General features: G+C 59.0%; 1 protein-coding gene across 6 annotated transcripts in view; it reads right to left on the reverse strand.

Moving 5' to 3' along the window:
• Nucleotides 1–7,936, reverse strand: part of CCDC57 (coiled-coil domain containing 57) — a 102,623-nt gene extending 94,687 nt beyond the window's left edge. For all 6 annotated transcript variants that reach the window (XM_027568138.2, XM_027568141.2, XM_027568142.2 and 3 more), the window contains exon 1: nt 7,798–7,936. The gene's annotated coding sequence lies outside the window, so the exon portion shown is untranslated. The remainder of the gene's footprint in view (nt 1–7,797) is intronic.
• Nucleotides 7,937–18,095: the final 10,159 nt, after the last annotated feature.

An 18,095-nucleotide genomic window follows, 5' to 3' on the forward strand; every position in this document is an offset into this window, starting at 1 on the left:
AGCCAGTATTTTCTCGGCATTGGCACTTGGATCTGAATGAATTCCTTATGCAGGTCTTTCTAGAGGAGCAATGAATCACGCAGGGCAGGGCCTGGCCAACTCCTGCTGTAAGGGGCAGTGGGTAATTACTCAGGGCTTTGTGGGCCACAGGGTTGTCACGACTCTTCAACTCCGTGCAAAGCAGCCACAGAGTGTGCAAACTGCGGGCTGGGTCCGGCCCACAGGCCTGCTTTGCCAAGCCCTCCATCTCTGTGCAGAGAACCTTTATCACTGGGTAACAGCTGCTGTCATTTCTTAATGGCTGCCCCCTGCAGCCCCGAACCCTCAGGGCTCATGTCCAGCCGGTCTTGGGGCGACCTGGCGCTGGAGAGGAGCAGCGGAGCACAGAGGGAATGCCCGTGCCAAGACCCAGAGGGAGAGGCTGAAGCAGCAGGAGGGTCTGCAGAGGGCTGGGGAGGCCGCAGGACCCTGCCATGGGTAGTGCAGTAAGAAAGACATCACGGCCTTGGTCCCCAGCTCCTGGCACAAGGCCCCCAAAAGCCTCCCAACTTCCTGAGCGACGGGGGCAGCTTTAGTAGTTCTCCCCAGGTTCTGAAGCAATTCCAGGTGAGAGGTTATCTCCTGTTTCTCGTATCAAACCTGTCAACCACACCTGAGTTTATGAGGTGACTCTGGAAAGCCCCAGATAACCACGGGATGGAGCCGGTTGCCAGGGGAGCCAACCTTGGGATTACAGGGTTTCCCTTTCGACTCCGCCTGCCGGCTTCCACTGTGAGGCTGGCTCAGTCAGTCATGCCTATGTGATGAAGTCTCCACAGACACCCTCAGCCAAGGGGTTCAGAGAGCTTCCGGGTGGGTGAACACATTGGAGGTGCCCCGAGACAGCGTGGAAGCGCTGCACCTCTTCCCCACCCCTCGCCCCGGGCCTCTCTTCCATCTGGCTGTCCCTCAGTTAATATCCTTTTATAACAAACTGGCGATCTGGAAAATAAAATGTTTCTCTCAGTTCTGTGAGTTGCTCCAGCAAATGGAACCCGAGGAGGGGGTCGTGGAACTTCTGATGTATAGTGGGTCGTCAGGAGCACAGGTGACAACCTGGACTTGCAACTGGCGTCTGGGTGGGGTCAGTCTTGTGGGGCTGAGCCCTTAACCTGTGGGGCCTGTGCTAACCCGGAATCCGGTTCAATCGTAGAGAATGCTTGGTGGAGGAAAAGCCCCCTCATGCCCGTTGGAGGCGGAGCAGAGCTGAGCGTGAGCACAGAGGGAGGGAGGCCTGGGAAGCAGGGGCCTAACCGCTAGGGGCAGAGCTCCAGCGCCCTGAGCACCGCATCCTCCCAGGGGCCAGTCCTGCCCGGGGCAGCCCCTGGGCTCCTCCCTGCAGGGGTCCAGAGGTGGGCAGCGCTCCTCCACAGCGGACTGGACTGTGGGCAGAGCCAACGTGCCTCTCGGCCTCGCCCAGCACCCGCGTCAACCCCTGCTCAGCTGCAACCTGCTTGCTGTTTTGAGTTACAGACCACCTGAGCCCAGCACCCCACGCTTCTGCCCCCCAGTTTCCCTGGCTCCTTCAAAGGCACCCCTCAATCCAGCTGCCCAAGCTAAACACGTGGGGTTAGCCTTGATTTCCAGCTGTCTCTCACCCCCGCACACCTCAGCTGCCATCATCCCTGACCTCACTGCAAGAGCCCCTGAAGTGCCCTTCTGCTGTGCACTCACTCTGAGGGCTGCCAAAGGGATCGTATAAAAAACAAAAAAGAAAAAAAGCCTTAACTCCCTAGGGCTAGGGAGTTCCCATTTCACAACATCTGCAACCATCATCCTGTTCTGTCAGGGCTGGAATACGCCCTGGAGCCCACAGGGCCCACCACCTGCCGTCGGGTGAGGCGCCGCCACGGGGCATGGCACCCTGTTCGCCGAGGTGCCTGGCCCACCCCGGCCATGGTTTCTCTCAATCCAAAATACCCAAGCACCCCACACTCCAATCGCCAGCCCTCATCCCTCCAGATCCACAGTCACAGAATCTTCAGACATGTTAGTGGATGTATAAATGAATCACGGAAAAACTGGAGACGTTTACTTTTAAAAGTTTTTAATTCAATAAAAAAAGGAAGTCACTGGCTTCAAATTCAGTCAGTAGCCAAATATTTCCCCCAAGTAGACAGCTGAGATGTGCAGAGGCCACCTTAGACTCTGTTCTGAGCCGCAGTCCCCAGCACACAGAAGGTGATGACAAATGTTTGCCTCACGCAGGAGCAAACCCCTGCTGTTATATCTCAAGGGCCACATCACTGTCACCAGAAAAAAGTGATGCTGGTGATAAAAAATTCCGACACAGTAGGCTTTCTTAAGGTCATTCCTTTGTTCATTTAACAAGTATTTATTTAGCACTTATTAGGTGCCAGGGACTGTTTTACCTACTGGAGACAGACAGGTAAGGTCCCTGCACCAATGGACTATCATCCTGGGGCAAGACAGACGCACGAACGAAAATGGGCAGAAGAGGTAACTCTCCACATCAACAGAGTGGAAGGGCCGTGGGCTGCTCTGGACAGAGGTCAGGAAAGCCTCCGCTCACCAGGAAGAGCAGGAAGGGGCTCTGCTTGGCCTTCAGGAGGCTAACAGGTCCTGCTTGGGCCACGGTCCCTGCGCTGGCTGCAGGGCTCCCAGGACCACTGGGAACCCAGGGTTATGGCAGGCCACACAGGCCACAAAGCCCACGGAAAGCCCTGGGGTGGAACTGGTGACCTCCACGGTTGGGGGTTTGCCCACACTAACTACCCAAAACACCCAACGCACACGCCCCCACACACCAACTAGCAGGGGGGCTGTAGGAGCCGGGAGCTGGTGTGTGGCCCAGGAGCTCTGGGGTCAGGCAGTCTGGTCAACCAAAACCTATGCACACACAGGCCCCCCACACGCCTGTGCCCCCTCCCAGGGGAAGCAGCAGGATTTAAGCAAACACACACCACTACACAACACCCCCACCACTGTGACTGCTGGTGACTCAGACTGTCCCCAGAAGTGCCCATGAGTCATCACCATGGTCCTTCCCAGAGAATACACCAAGGTCTGCCAGGTCAACGGGCCTCCCCTCCTCCGGAGACTGCTCACCAGCGCCCTGTCCTGTGCCAGGCACCCTGACACCAGCTCTGCCGCTTTAATGCACCGGCCACACAGCCACCCACAGGGGTTGCTCCTGCAGTACAGACGGCGGACCACATCATACCATGCCTGTACGGTATCTGGAGACGGCTCTGGCCATTTTCAAGACAAAGTTCAGCCTCTTTGGCAGAGTATTCGGCGAGCCCCAGGACAGCTCCCTCTGGAGAGCCAGCAGCTTGGACCCGCCGTGCAGAGGCACACACCCACTGCCCAGTGGTCCTCCCCCTCCCTCGTCACAGAACAGCCTGTGCCCTGCTGCTGCGTAATCCCACCAAAGGATGATCCTAAAAGCCCTGAGGCTGACATTAATCCGCTCTAAATGTCAAAGATTCACAGTCCAGACCCAACCTGTCAGCTAGCGGATGTCCCCAGCAAGCACCCAGTTTTCAGGAGGGAGGGACCACGTGAAACTTCTGGGGCAACTATAGAAATCCCCCCTGAGGGGAGAGACGCACAGCTACCATGGCTTTGCTCATGGAGTTGAGTGTTTTAGGAGAGCCGGCAGGGTCAGTAGGGGATGGAAAAGAGCCATGCTAGGCCATGCCATCACTCTTTCTCATTGGTCAAACACTGAACTTTCTAACCCTTATTTCAAACCTGTCAGGTCTGAAAAGCACCTGGAAATCCCCAGGTGTTAGGAAGATGGAAAGAACACCTCATGAAAGCCATGGTCTCCCACACACGGAAAACCTGCAGGCCCCAAACGGACACAGGCGGCAGAGGCCCCATCTGGAAGATGACCTCAGTCAGCAAAATACATATGACTGCGCCCCTCGTGTTAGGACAGGGCCGCCAGGGGTGTGGAGCAGCTTGGGACTCGCTCACCCGAACCTCGCCAGTGGTCCGCAGCGGGTGACCCTGACCACAGGGGCAACACCCGGGGCTTGGCGCTCCTCATGCAGAGCACAGGGAGAGAGGGGCTCAGAGGTCGGCACCTGCAGTTAGTGAGAGACTCAGACAAGTCCTCACAAATCAGGATGGAGCCGAAGACTGCCGGAGCCGCAGGGGGGCCCAGGCCAAGTCTTCTTGACAGCTGGTACCATGGTTAAGAGGGAAGAGTTCGGGACAAAGATGAGTCCCAGTGAACCACAAAGAACTACATGGAAGGTAAAGGGCTTTCCAAGCACAGGGGGCTCTGCAGGGAGCTCGCCTCGTCCGGGGCGTGCCCCCACCCCTCCCGCAGTGTCTAGATGCTGGGTGAGCAGGGAAGGAGTATGACAGGATGCTTCTGTCCCATGGATGAATCTTACCACTCCCGCAGGAGACCAGATCATCAGAGTAAAACATGTCAGAGATGAACCTGCGGGGTACCCAATCTGCAGATATGACATTAGGATTAATCACATTCTGTGCAGTTGACCAAAAATTTGGAGCAATTTGTTTTACAATAAACATTTGATAAGTACTTAACTGGAAAAGCATTGCATGACCTCATTACAACATAAGCAGCTACAGGCTCTACAATTTACACAAGGGAATGTTTGTAAAGGGTAAAAGTCGGTCACTAGACGCTTACGGACAAGCTGTTTAGGCACACGGGCTAAGCAAAGAGACATCCAAAGCAGGGGTTTCTTTTTACCTCCTTCCTCTGAAGGACTGCAGCTCCGGATGCATTTGGCTTTGGACTCAGCCACTAATAAGATAAGCCCCACCATTCCTAATGCAGAAGAACCCAAACTGAGTTCATTAAGGAATGTTATCTTGTTGCTCTATAAACATATTTAGTGAATTTAATTTACAAAATGTTTTTGTGGGACTTGAAGGAAAGTCCAGAGGTGGCTCATCTGTTCTACACTCAAGCTGGGACTCAACGCTGGCGCCCTCTGGAATCCCAACATGGGCTGTCTGAGCTAAACTCGGTACGTGGACTCTTTCAGCGTGTCTAGGGGATGAAAATCATGGGCCTATGACCACAAGCCTTTTTTCCCATCCTTCATTGACTGCCAAATAGTCCCCACAACCATCTGCAAAATCTGAAATAAGAGAGATGAGCCACAAATGGATCTTAATTCCACAGCTGGCACTTGCTGGAGGTAGGGGTACCACTACAGTGGGGGGGGGTATGTGGTGCTTTTTTATTGGAATTTACACCTGCCAAATTCCTTTGCCAAAAATAACAAAAAACAAAAAACAAATAAAAATTAAGTGAGTAGGGGCACCTTGCTCAGCGAGGAGTCTGCTTCTCCCTCTTCCTCTGCCTGCCACCCCCCGCTTGTGCTCTCTCTCTCAAATAAATAAAATCTTAAAAAAAAAATTAAGTGAGTAAATGAGAAATAAAGTGGAAGGGAAGTTCAATCATCTTATAGTTAAAAACCGTCGACTTATTTTTTGGTTGTTTATTTACTTTTTTTTTTTTTAAGATTTTCTTTCACAGAGAGAGAGAGAGTGCACAAGCAGGAGGAGCAGCAGAGGGAGAGGCAGGCTCCCCACAGAGCAGGGAGCCCGATGCGATGCGGGGCTCGATCCCAGGACCCTGGGACCATGACCTGAGCCAAAGGCAGACGCTTAACTGACTGAGTCACCCAGGTGCCCCTGTCTATTTACTTATTTAAGTAATCTCTACACCCAACGTAGGGCTTGAACTCATGACCCTGGAATCAAGACCTGTACTCTTCCAACTGAGCCAGCCAGGTGCCCCCTGAGCTGCTGACTTTTAGAACACGGTTCACATACCAAAACTAAAAATCCATAAGGACTCATAACGAAAGATGAATAGAAACAAGTGAACCTAACTTTCTTACAAATGATTAACATAAATGAAAAAAACCCATATAAATGCACTAAAATAACTTTGTAAAAAATATTGACTATATATTCTAAGGATAAAAACAACTGCATGCAAGTATTACATTCTAGCTAATAGGTTTTTCACAGAAATACGGATTGGCAATTCTGAAATTACTCCATGTGTAGTCTAGGATTGAACATGTAAGTAAATACATTGACAACAGGAACCAGATTTAAAGAGGAAAAGGAATGCAGAACGAACCTGGGGGTAACTGATTGGAGGTATCGATATAAACTCACAGCTTTTAATATATACGCAGATCTGTACATACGGATACAGACAGGTCTGGTTTCCTAGCTCTGCCCACTGAGAAAGCCACAAAGCAAGGACACTGCAGGGGCAGTAAGCATTCCTACAACCTGACGTTGATTTCTGAACACCCCCTTCGAAACGAAGAGGAACCAGAGCTCCTTAGAGAAGTGACGGATTCAGGCTAGGTCACGGAAAGCACAAGATGAGCCTGAACGTGGGGTGGTGCTGAGAAATGTCAGGGGGCATGCTGAGAGGACACAGAAGCCAACCTGAAGGGGCTCCCAACACCCAAATGTGGAGAATTAGCAACAAAATACATTACAGCAATGGATTATAACTGATGGAATAAAAATAAAATAAAAACATCTATACCAACATGAATAAATAACTAGAAAAATGGGGAGAAGGGAAGCTTTTTGGGGCACCCAGCTGGCTCAGTCAGCAGAGCGTGTGACTCTTGATCTCTGGGTGCTGAGTTCAAGCCCCATACTGGGTGTGGAGCCTACTTAAAAAAATTGGGGGGGGCAGAAGGTTCTTACGGTAGAATTCCAACTAATATGTAGAAAGAATAAGGGAAATAGAAAAATCTTTATTTGGTAAATACAATCAATAATTGTTTCAGAAAACACTTGTGATAGAAAGTGCGGTTACACAGCTTCAAAGTATCTCCCCACAAGGTGTTCATTATTTACCAAAGGAAAAATGGTAACTATAACAGAGACATACCTAAACCACTTAACCAAGTGTCACCAGGCATGGGACAAATTGGCATCATGTACCTCCCGAGAAGAGCACCATTTCACTGTTGAGGTTTCCTTATAAAAAATGCGTAACTTGGAGGGGCGCCTGGCTGGCTCAGTGCAGGTATGGGTTACACCCCCACACTGCGTGTAGAGATTATTTTAAAATAAAGTCTTTTTAAAAATGCATAACTTGAAATTAATCATGAGGAAACATCCGACAAACCCAAATTGAGGGGCATTCTACAAAACAGCTAATTCCTAAAAGTCCACGGAACACTGCGGAACCGGTCCAGAGGAAAGAAGAGTGGGGGACCACGCCGGTCCTACACGGGACCTGCAGGGAACTGGGGCGCGGGCATGAACCCCGGTTTTGTCCTAGAGCGCTCAATTCCTCAGTTCGCTAAACGACCTGGGCTAGAACACGTTAACGCCATTCGGCAAAAGGTATAGCAGAAATCTTTGTACTGCTTTCCCAACTTTTGTGCAAGTCTCAGATAGCTGAAAAAAACACCACGCGCCCGCCCGCGCCCGCCCGCGTTTGAACCCGTTCTCACTGTCGGCGCGACGGGCCCCCGCGGGGCCGCCGGCACGAGCAGGGTGTGCGCGGGGTGCCCGCGGGGCGGGGCGGGGGCACCCGCACGAGGAGGGGGGAGAGGGCGGGGGAGGCGCCCCCACCGGGAGGCCCGGCCCATCCGGCCCCGGCCCGGAGCAGGGCGCCGCCAGTCCGCGGCTGCCTCGGCCACCAAGAGAAGAGACGAACCCGTTGAAGGAGGCCCGGGAAGCGGCCGTGAGGGCACCCCCAGCTCCACGCGAGCCTCCCGCGCCGCCCCCCGGCGCCCCGCGCCCGCGGCTCACCGCGCACGCCCGCCGGGAGCAGCCTCCGGTCCCGCCGCGTTGCCATAGTGACCCGAGCCGGGCAGCCGCGGTCCGGGCGCGCTCAGTGCCGCGCTCTCGTGCCACCGGCCGGAAACGCGAGCGCCGGCGCACGGTTCCGGTCTCCTCTCCTCCGCCTCGCGCGCAGGCGCCAAGCGGCGGATGGAGGGTCCCCCGCGCCCACCCGACGCCGGGAGAGGGTCCGCGGAGTTCGGAGGGAGGGCGGCGACCCCGGCGGGCTGGAGCGGAGGCGGCCGAGGCTCCCCAGTTGGGCCCAGGGGCGCCAGGACGCCGGCCCCGAGCGCACCCAGCACGCAGCCGCGAAGCTGTTGGCTGCCCCGACGGGCCGGGGCTGCGGGCTGCGCAGGCGGGGGCCGGACGGAACTTAGCAGGGCGAAGGGCTCGGGGCTGCTCGAGGAGGGCGTGGGAGGGGGCCTGGGCATGCACGTGGGGCGGGTGGGGCTGCCGGGTCGGTGGGAGGCGGGCCCGGAGCTGCCCCGGGCGGGGGTCCTCGGGGGAACCGGGGCTGCGCGCGGACGGCTAGACCTCCACGCCCCTAGCATCACGCATGGGCCGTGAAAGACGCAGCCTGGAGGAGGGCACGCGGGTGGGGGGGGAACCCCGCTCGAGCAGAGAAGGGGGCGTAGTCCGGCCGGGTGGGGCTGGTCTTCTGGACGCTGTTGCACGGTGTGTTTTGTGTGTGAGAATTCATCAGTTTGTGTGTACTCCTAACCTGTGCGCTTTTGTTTTTCTGTTCCATTGTAAGTTCAAAACAAAACGAAATCACCCTTGTAGGCAGCCTGCCTCACTCACCGAGGCAACGGCAGACTTTTCTGCCAAGGCCCCTGCAGCTTGCTTTAGGGACAGCTTTCGCCAGCCTCTGAGGGTCCACAGGGCCTGAAGAGGACCCGATGGGCCCAGTAAGCCGAGGCAAAACGCATGCTCAGCGCACCTGGCCCGAGGCTGGGTGGGGCTCCAAGCCCAGGGGACACAGCCACCTGTCCGCACTCGGTCCCACCCCACCTGTCTGTCTGTGTTTTCTCCACCCGGATGGCTGGCTGGCTGGCTGGCCCAGGCCAATCCCCAAGCGGGTCCTGCCAGTGCTGGACAGACGTCCCAATCCAGCTAATGGTTAGAAAGACTCTGCTCCAGGAGGCAGCTCCTGGAGGGAGGTCCAGGAGTTACTAAATATCAAGCAGATCAATAATTCAAACCTCATGAAAAGTGGAAGATTTCACATCTTGCACAGAAACCAAGTGAAAACAGCTGTGCCTGGAGGCGCTGTAGGGGGTCCCCATAACCTTGAACCTGCATCCCGCAGGTCCTGGGCCCCCTTGCTGCCTCCAGACTGGGGTAACCTGCCGTCAGAGAGCCAGGGTTCAAATCCTGGTCCACTCCTGTCTTATATCTTTCCAGAACTCGGTTTGCTTCTCCACACGATGGGAGAACATGCTCCCTTCCCTGTTGCTTGGAGGGTCAGAAACAACACTGAACCACTCAGGTCCTGGCTCAGGCCCTGAAGGGGCCCCAGGTGTGTCAGGGTAAACAAAGGTGCCTATGGGACCTGCCTGTTTGAAGGGAACAAATCCTAACAATGAGCTCCGTTCCTCGCCACCCTAGGCCCCCAACCCTGACTCTACAGTAACCCAACACTAAGCCCAGCCCCACCCCTGGACCTATGATAACCCCAAGGCACAGCATGGCCTTACTTCTCGTGGGAAGGGCCAGCTCCTACCGCCCTTTGGGGGGACACGCACCTTCCCTGCCCCTTCAGGATCCCAACAACCCCAGAACTTCTAACCCTCTCACCAGAATCCCAGTAAGGCTTCGGGGTACCAGACCCAGAGAGGCGCCGTACTCACCACCCCTTGCACGTCACACAGCCGACAAGATGGTAGAGGCCAGAGTGGGCCCTACCGGGAGCCTCCTCACACATGGCCAGCCCCCACGGCCCCTCCGAGGTCGGCCAGTCGGCTTCCCTGGGGCTCCTTATCCACACCCCATGCCCAGTAGCCAAGTACATGTCTGTGGGCAGGTGAAGGGACATCCTGGCCACCAGAGTCAGGCCTGCAGAGCCCTTCCAAAGTCTCTGCCCCCATCTGGCCAGTGCCCCTCGCAGCAGTGCCCACACCCGCCTCAGGCCCCTCACTGCCTCATCCCTCACTTACCTAACCAGCATTTAGTGGCCACCTAGCCAGAGCCTGCCCTCCCCTGTCCTCCAGGGACTCCAGCCTCCTGGGCCCACCAAAGATAGCATTGACACACGGCAACCCCCGCTGGGGCCAGCATCCACACTCAGTGACCCGAGTAACCTGGCCCCCTCTACAGCCTCCCTGCCTGCATCTCTGATCACTGACTGCTCCCCACCTCTCTCCCCGTGGTCTCCCCACCCATCAGGCCAGACCCCACATTCTCCCAGTGTGCCTGGGAGACCAGACTCACACCCTCCCCTCCCCGACTCAGAACGCCCTCCGCTCACCCTATGGTTGTAGGGCCTGTGAGCTTCGTCCAGCCTGCCACAATCCCTGTTGCTGACAGCTGACTGGGTGTCCTGGAGCTGTGGGGACAAATGACCACAAACTGGGGTGCTTAACAGTTTTGGAGGCCACAAGTCCAAACTCAAGGCGGCTGCAAGGCTTTGCTCCTGCTGAAGGCCCTGGCTAGAACCCTTCCTGCCTCTTCCAGCTTCTAGCGTGGACCCGCACTCCTCGGTGTCCCTCGGTCTGGGGCCACGTCACTCTCGTGTCTGCCTCCGTCGGCACCTGGCCTTCTCCCTGTGTCTCCACATGCTGCGCTTTTTATAAGGACGCCAGTCCTACTGGATCAGGACCCTGCTCCCGAGTGAGCTCATCTGAACTGGTTACACCCACAAAGACCCTATTTCCAAGTAAGGTCGCATCCCGAAGAGCTGGCGGTTGAGACCGGAACCTGTCTCTTCGGGGCCACCCGTCAGCCCGCTACAGACTGTTCCCCTGGGCTGCGCCGGCCAACAGCCCCCCAGGGCCAGCTCCCCCAGGCCACCCTGTGGTCACCTCGTCACAGAGTGGAAACAGTGAGGGACCCTGCCCAGCCCAATGGCAACTAGCACAGCCAAGACTGGACTGCGCTGCTCCCAGGGCACACAGCTGGAGCTCAGTAATTGTTCTAGGGTAGTAACAACACTGGAGGAGCCCTGGAGGGCCCGTGAGAGGGCCGTGCTTCCTGGCGCATCATAGGGGATGGCCACCCCTCGGGTGGTCCTGGATCTCTCCCCACTTTACAGATGAGGAGACTGAGGCCGGAGGGGCTGTCCTGCTTCTGTTGTGCTCCCAGTGCCAAAGCCCGGAGTGGATTTCAACACTGGGCGGCAGGCTGACTCTGCTGTCAGGTGGCATAAGCCAGGAAGGGCCGAGGCTCAAAGGGCTGGGTTTGGGCTGTGGCTCCAGGATCCTGTAATACAGCTTGACTTGGTGGCCAGAGTGGCCCCTGGGTGGGCAGCCTGGCCTGGACACTACGCTCCCTCCCAGGACAGTACCCGAGGGAGATGCAGGGAGCACCAGGGGGCTGCCCAAGGACGTCCCGTCCTGACAGCCCGGGACTCCAGCTCCTTCCTCCAGCGTTGGCCCCGGAGCTGACCTCGCTGTGGAATGCCCCTTGCAGGCCTCCATGGGGTGCCCCCAACACACAGCAACTGGGGGTGGGGCCGGTGTGGGCACAAACCTCAACATGGCGTTGAGCAAGCCACTTCCCTCTGGGATTAGGAAATGCCCTGCCCTGTACCCCTCACCAGTGTTGGGTCCACAGCAACTTCCCCATTTGTGTGTAGGCCCTGGGGGCCGGGAACGCTGGGCTGCCACCCACTGCAGGAGCCTCTTGGAAGGATGCCTCCAGAAGGGGTGGGCGACACCCTGGTGGGAACCTGGGGGAAAGGGTACCTAGACGGGGGGCTGGTGGGAGATGTCCTTCAATCCCCAGTGTGTGCCAGGCCCTGGACAGCCAGCCATGTGGTCCCTGCCCCCAAGAACCCGAACCGGGCAGCAGGCTGGGGCAGGGCAGGGGTCCTCACAGCCCCAAACCAGGAAGGGACTCCGGGGGGCAGGGCAGTGCTCCTGGAGGGCAAAGGGACCAGAGGGCCCAACATAGTTGTTTCCCAGAGATCAAAGCCCAGAGGCAGATACAGAGCTGTTGGATGTCCCCCCAGGGCTGCTGTGAAAGGGGCATGCTGCCCCACAGGTGGGCACCAAGAGGGGCGTGCCCCGCCAGGCCAGTCCCCAGGCTGTCTTGCCCAGGGGGTTGGTACCTTCCTTTGTAGCCTATGAGGTGGTGCCCAGAGGCTGGGGGACCCCGTGGGACTGGCAGGTTCACACTGTGGATCCTGGAGACTGTGAGTTTCACCTCTCTGGGCTTGGAGGTGAGGGAAGCCAAGGGGCTCTCGCGGCCCACACGCAGCTAGGACGGGACCCGGCCCCCGCACGCCCAGTGGAAACCCACCTGAGGGCCGGCGTCCCTGCGTGAGGCGCAGGACAGGGCACCAGCTGTCAGAGTCCCCCGACCGCCTCCCACCCCCCCTCCCCAGCCCCCCAGGTGGTTCTGCCGAGCTCTCAGTGCTGAGTCACCAGGGAGGGGGGGCTGCAGTCGGAGCAGGAAGGTGGGGCAAGGCCTTCCCCTCCCCGTGGGCTGGAGGAACTCTCACGCTTGGCTCGCAGCCCAGCCCCACTGGCTCAGCCCCCGGCCAAGGCCTGGCTGCCACCCTCCTGCCCGCCACTCTGGCCTGCAGAAGGCTGAGACGCCCATCTTTCACCTGGTACCACCCTTCACGGTATCTCCATGTGCCAGGCAGGGCCCAGGTCTCTACCTCTGTCCCCTGGGCCTGGAATGCCCTACACTGAGATTAGGGGGACTTGAGGGGGCTGTAATGGAGGCGCTAGCCCACGTAAGCCGAGCTTGATCCTCGGAGAGCAAAATCAAGGAACAAGGTGGGCCCGCACCTGTGCCACACCTCAGCAGGGACGCAGAGCCCAGTTGAGTATAAGGTCGGGTACAGAGTGTGTGGGCGGAGCTCCATTAGCTGGGCCACCAGGCAGCCCACCTGAGCATATTGGACCTGATCGGTGGCCAAGGAAGAGAACAGAGGCCCAGCCGGGGCGCTGGACCACAGGGGTGGTTTGGGAGGTTCCCTCCGGCACTGCGTGGGCAGAGAGGAGACTAGACCAGGGAAGGACAGGGCTGGTGGCTCCCCTGGCGTGTGGGGGCTCCATCTCCCAAGCATCCCTCCCTCACCTACATTCACGGGGCACCTGCTCTGTTCCAGGCACCAGGGTAGGCAGAGGCTCTCCCAGCTTTGGGGGGCCATGGCCCCGGGCAACAGGAGCCCAGGATTTGCCTGGGCCTGGATGTTGGAGCAAAGGAGAGGAAACCGGAGGGTGGCGGTTGGATGTGCGGAAGGCTTCAGAGGGGTTGAGCAGGGTCACAGAGGGAGTTCCACTGGGGCCACGAGGTGTGGGGTCCTGGGGAGCCTGAGCTCCAGTGTGTCGCGGGGTCGCCAGCACAAGGATGGTCTTGAGAGCCCTGAGAGTGGACAAGGCCACACCCCAGATGGCAGGGACAGAGGAGGAGAGGGGTCAGGAGGCCTGGGAGAGCCCTCGGAGCTGCAGAGGGAGAGCCAGGCAGAGGGACCCCTGCAGGCTGGGGCCGGAGAAGTGGCCACTGCATTTGGGGGTTAGGGCTGGGGGCCTGACAGGGGCAGCATGCATTTGCCAGGAGCCCCCTGGGCAAGGTACCCTAACAAAGTGAGGTTCTGTGCAGCGTCAGGCTCAGCCAACTTTCTGAGCTGTCTCTGGCCGCAGATGCGTGCCGTGCCCTACCTGAAGGGCAGGTACAGTTGTAGGCATGGGTGGCCACCCTCAGGCCACTGCCAGATGAGGTCCTGGAGCCCCCAGTTTCTGCTGGGACTCCCAGTCTCCCAGGCAGCTGAGGATGCGCAGGGCCAGGCCGGGCCACAGGAGGCGCGCCCCCCAGCCCTTCACGGGTGGTGTCTGCGTCCTACTGCCCCTTCGCAACAGCTCCATCAGCCAGGGCGGGGAGCAAGCAGTGGCAGGCGAGGGAGAAGAGCACCGGTCACGCTCCACAGCCACTGCCTCTGAGCCTGGGGGACCGGGAGGAAGGGCAGGACCTCAGGCAGCAGAGGCGTTGTCTACTGGTGCTGGGACCACGGAGACCAGGGGGACCAAGGCCGGTGGGGCCTGGAGGGCCCAGGTCCAGGAGGACCCTGTGGGGAGGAGGGAGGCCAGAGGTTCCCAGCGGCGGGAAGCAAGTAACAATCCCAACCCTAGTAACCCTAATTCATGCGCCTCCCAAACCTGCCTCAGCCCCACCCCCAGGGCCCCACAGCTCGGGAAGGACAGCGTAGCAGAGCCCCTGTGGTCACGCATGGGCTGGAGGGCAGCAGCAGCGGCACAAAGCATCCAAGGGGGGCAAGACCAGGGCCTGAGGGGCAGCAGCTGGGGCAGGGAGAGCCCAGACTCTTGGGGCTGCTGCCTGTCCAGCCTCCAGGCCAAAAGGCTGAGCTGGGGGGGGTGGGACTTTGGCGTCCAAGAGCAGTGGGGCGGGCTTCACCGCCCCCCACTTCCCAGACAGGAGACAGGTCCGGAGAGGTCTCAGGGTTGAATCCAGCCAGGCCCCACAAGGCTTTGCCTTCTGCTGCTTCCTTTTCCCCAACTGGATCAGGTTCTCAGGCACATCTGCCCAGCTGTCCCACTGACCTTGGGTTGTGAATGTTCTGGCAGCAGTGCCAACCCCCAGCCCAGACACCCCCGGACACCCCCAGCCACAGACACCTCCACCTACAGACACCCCCACCCATAGATACCCTCAATCCATAGACAGCCCCAGCTGCAGATGACCCCAACCCGCAGAGATTCCTACCCACAGACACCCCAACCCCTAGACACCCCCACCCCTAGACACCCCCAACCTTCCCCAGGTACCCCAACCCCCCAGATGCCCCCAAACCCCAGGTACCTCCAATCTCCCTCCAGACACCCCCAGCTCCCCAGAAACCCCCACCCTCCCCCAGATATACCTAGTCCAGATATCCTCAGCCCCACCCCCCAACAGACACCACCCAGCCACCATGCCCAACACCTGCCCTGGGTGGGGACTGCAGGTGAGTCATGCCAGGCTGGGCTGGGGTCTGGCCTCTGCAGCCTATTTCTGCCTCTGTTCACAGCTTAGGCCGGCCAAGCGGCTAATGTGTTTATTTTTCTGGGAGCCTGAACAGATCCCAGGTAAAGGCCCTGGGGAGAGGGAAGGGGTGGGAGGAAAGTGTTTAGAAACCCCTGGCCTAGGGGCGCCTGGGTGGCTCAGTCGCTTAAGCGTCTGCCTTCGGCTCAGGTCATGATCTCAGGGTCCTGGGATCGAGCCCTACATTGGGCTCCCTGCTCAGCGGAGAGCCTGCTTCTCCCTCTGCCTCTGTCTGCCGCTCTGCCTACTTGTGCTATCTCTGTTAAATAAATAAATAAAAATCTTTAAAAAAAAAAAAAAAAAGGAAAAAGGAAACCCTGGCCTTGGGCCAGCTGCCCTGGCTGGGTGAGGGTCCTCTGCCCCCATTGGCCTCATCTGCAAAGGCAGCCTCTCCACCCTGGAGTGGGTGAAGGTGTGGCAAGGAGTGAGCACCAGCTCCCTAAGGAGGGCAGGGGCCGTGGTCTGGCCTTCTTCACCTGCCCTGGCCGGTCCTGGCCCTGGTCCAGTCCATCCGGTGGGTGGCATGGCCTGGAGTCCAGCGGTGGGGTCCCAAGACTCAAGAATGGGGGATTTGCATGGCTCCATCCGCAACCTGGCGCCCTAGGTCTGGCCCCAGGTAGGAGCAGGAAGCCTGTCCTCCAACGTCCTCCCCGTGGCCGCTGCCCTCAAAGTCTCTCCAGGTGTCCAGAGTCGTTTATGGAGATAGAAGCAGAGCCTGGCAGAGCCTGGCACCTCTGTCTGGACGCACAGGGAAAATGGAGACGGGATGAGCCGCAGACGACGGGCTGAGGAGACAGCCCTCCTCCCAGCCCTCCTCCGAGTCCATCTCCAGACACAGTAGCTCTTGAGAAAGGCAGAGTGTATCCCCCGGGGCGCAGATGGCTGGGCGGGGTGCTGGCGACAGCCCTGGAGGCCCCTCGGAGCACACTGCGGGGCTGACAGGATCCGAAGCTGTGACTTGCAACCACTCAAGGAATTGGGAGTCTAGGGGACAGAGAGGAGGGGTGTGGCCGACTGGGGGGAAGGCAGGGCCAGGGCCAGATCAGGTCATCAGGGAGGGCCCCTCACCCAGCACAGGGCCATCCTGTGAAGCCACCCCCCTCGCCAGGATGGCTACACCTCCCTAGGTCCTCCGCTCCCTTCCGTTCAGAAAAGGGCAGCCTGGGCTGTGTGGCTGGCCCGGGGCCACTGTCGGGGAATGGGCATCGGGGCTGGGTCTGGGGTGGGTGCCCTTGGCCTTCTCTGCCCCTCCTGGAAAATTGCAGCCACTCCTGCCTGCAATGCACAGGGCACCATTTGAGCGGAATGAAGGGTCTAGGGGGAACTCAGGGTAGGGGGCCTCAGCCCAAACCTGAAGGTGCCGCGTGGGGCTGTGTGCAGAATGGAGCCTGGCCACCCGAGCCCCTCCCGTTGCTGGGCACCTCTGTTACGGGGCCGGCGGAGTCCTCAGCGGTGAGGCCAAGGGTTTCAGGTCTCAGAGGCTCCTGGCCCTCCCCTGCAGGGCCGGTCCAGATGGAGCCCTGGGGAGAGTCTTCCTCTGGTTGTCAGCCACTTGGCTTCCCACGAAGAACCATCTGCCCACACACCAGCAGTCATCACTCTGCCAGCCCCCATTCTGGTCTTCCCCCCCACCCCCAGTCAAAGCCCCCTGCCCTAGAATGCTCTACTGGGGGCAGGGGAGGAGGCTGCAAAGTGGGTGTCGGACCAGCCTGCCCTCTGCCTCAGCTCTGGCTGGGCAAGCGGGCTGGCCCCAGGACACACACCCACAGAAGACCATGCCTGAGGGGCTCTGAGTCTGGGGGACTGTCCTCTCCCTCCTCAGGGCTCCTGTAGAACCAGGTGTCCCCGGCTGACTGCCCCCAGCTCTCCTAGCTGGACCTGCGAGGCCCCTTTCCCTCCTAGGGCCACACGGGCTGAATCCCAGGCACTCCCTGGCAGGGGAGGACGGTGCCCCACCCTCCAGAGGTTGGGAGCCCCACCACAGGTGGGGGGATTCCTTTCTGCAGGTGCACCCTGCCCCAAGCACCATGAGGCCTCATCACTCCCTCCGAGGGCCTCCCACACTAGGGTAGCCGCACCTCCAACCTGTGGGTTGAACATCGGCTGGTGTAGGCAAATGGGGGGTACCACCTGAGGCTGGGCTGGACTGTGAGACCCTGTGGGCATCCGCTCGCCCCCAAGTGCCCCTACAGATACCCAGGATCCAGGCCTTCGTCCAGGAGCCCTAGGACTGACCCTGTGCCAGCTCTGGAGGCTTGGGCTCTGTTCACCTTTTCCTTATGGGGCAATTTCTTTAGCATTTTGGGGTGTGGGTGGTCAGGCCCCAAGCATTGGTAGGGGCAGACCCAGCCCAGCCTCTGAGTGCCAGGGCTCTTTTCACAGGGGACACGCTGGGTGTGGTCTCTCAGCATCCCAAAGAGAAAGCAGAAGGCCTTGGTGGACTTGGCATCTCAGGAGGGGCAGTCGGATGGTGGACTCAGCCAGGAGGCCAATACTGTCACTCTGCCACTGCCCTTTACCTTGGAGGTGGTGATCCTCCACTGATGCTCTCTGCCCTCCAACCCCATGAACACAGAGTCGCCAATGTCTCAGCCTCCTGTAGTCCCAGGAGACTTGGAGTGTCATTTCAAAGTCGGCTGGGTGGAAAGTGTTCCTGTGGTCCCGGCTGGGTGGCTGCCACCAATGGCCACATTCCCTGGCACATCCTCAAACTTGAGCTAGCTCTTTCCATGACACACATGAGAAAATGGGGCTTGAAGCACCTTACTTGGGACCAGCTGGGATCCGCCTTCCCCCGTGGGCGAGCGTCGGCGGGTGTGGGTTTGGGGAGCGCCCCGGGACCGGCGTCCCACCCCACCGCGGTCGGGTTCTGGGCGCCTGAGGGGAGGGGCACCGCCTTTATCTGGCTTCGCAGGGCGCGGAGCCACATGGGGAAACGGAAGTTCAGAGACGTTGACTGCCTTGTCCACGATCCCTCTGGCAGCGCGGGGGGGGCCCGGCCCACTCCCCAGCCCGGGAGGAAGCCGAGGCTTGGATGGGGCGGAGATTCCAGGGGGGCC

The sequence above is a fragment of the Zalophus californianus genome, chromosome 16, assembly GCF_009762305.2.
Source record: "Zalophus californianus isolate mZalCal1 chromosome 16, mZalCal1.pri.v2, whole genome shotgun sequence".
NCBI classification, from domain to species: domain Eukaryota; kingdom Metazoa; phylum Chordata; class Mammalia; order Carnivora; family Otariidae; genus Zalophus; species Zalophus californianus.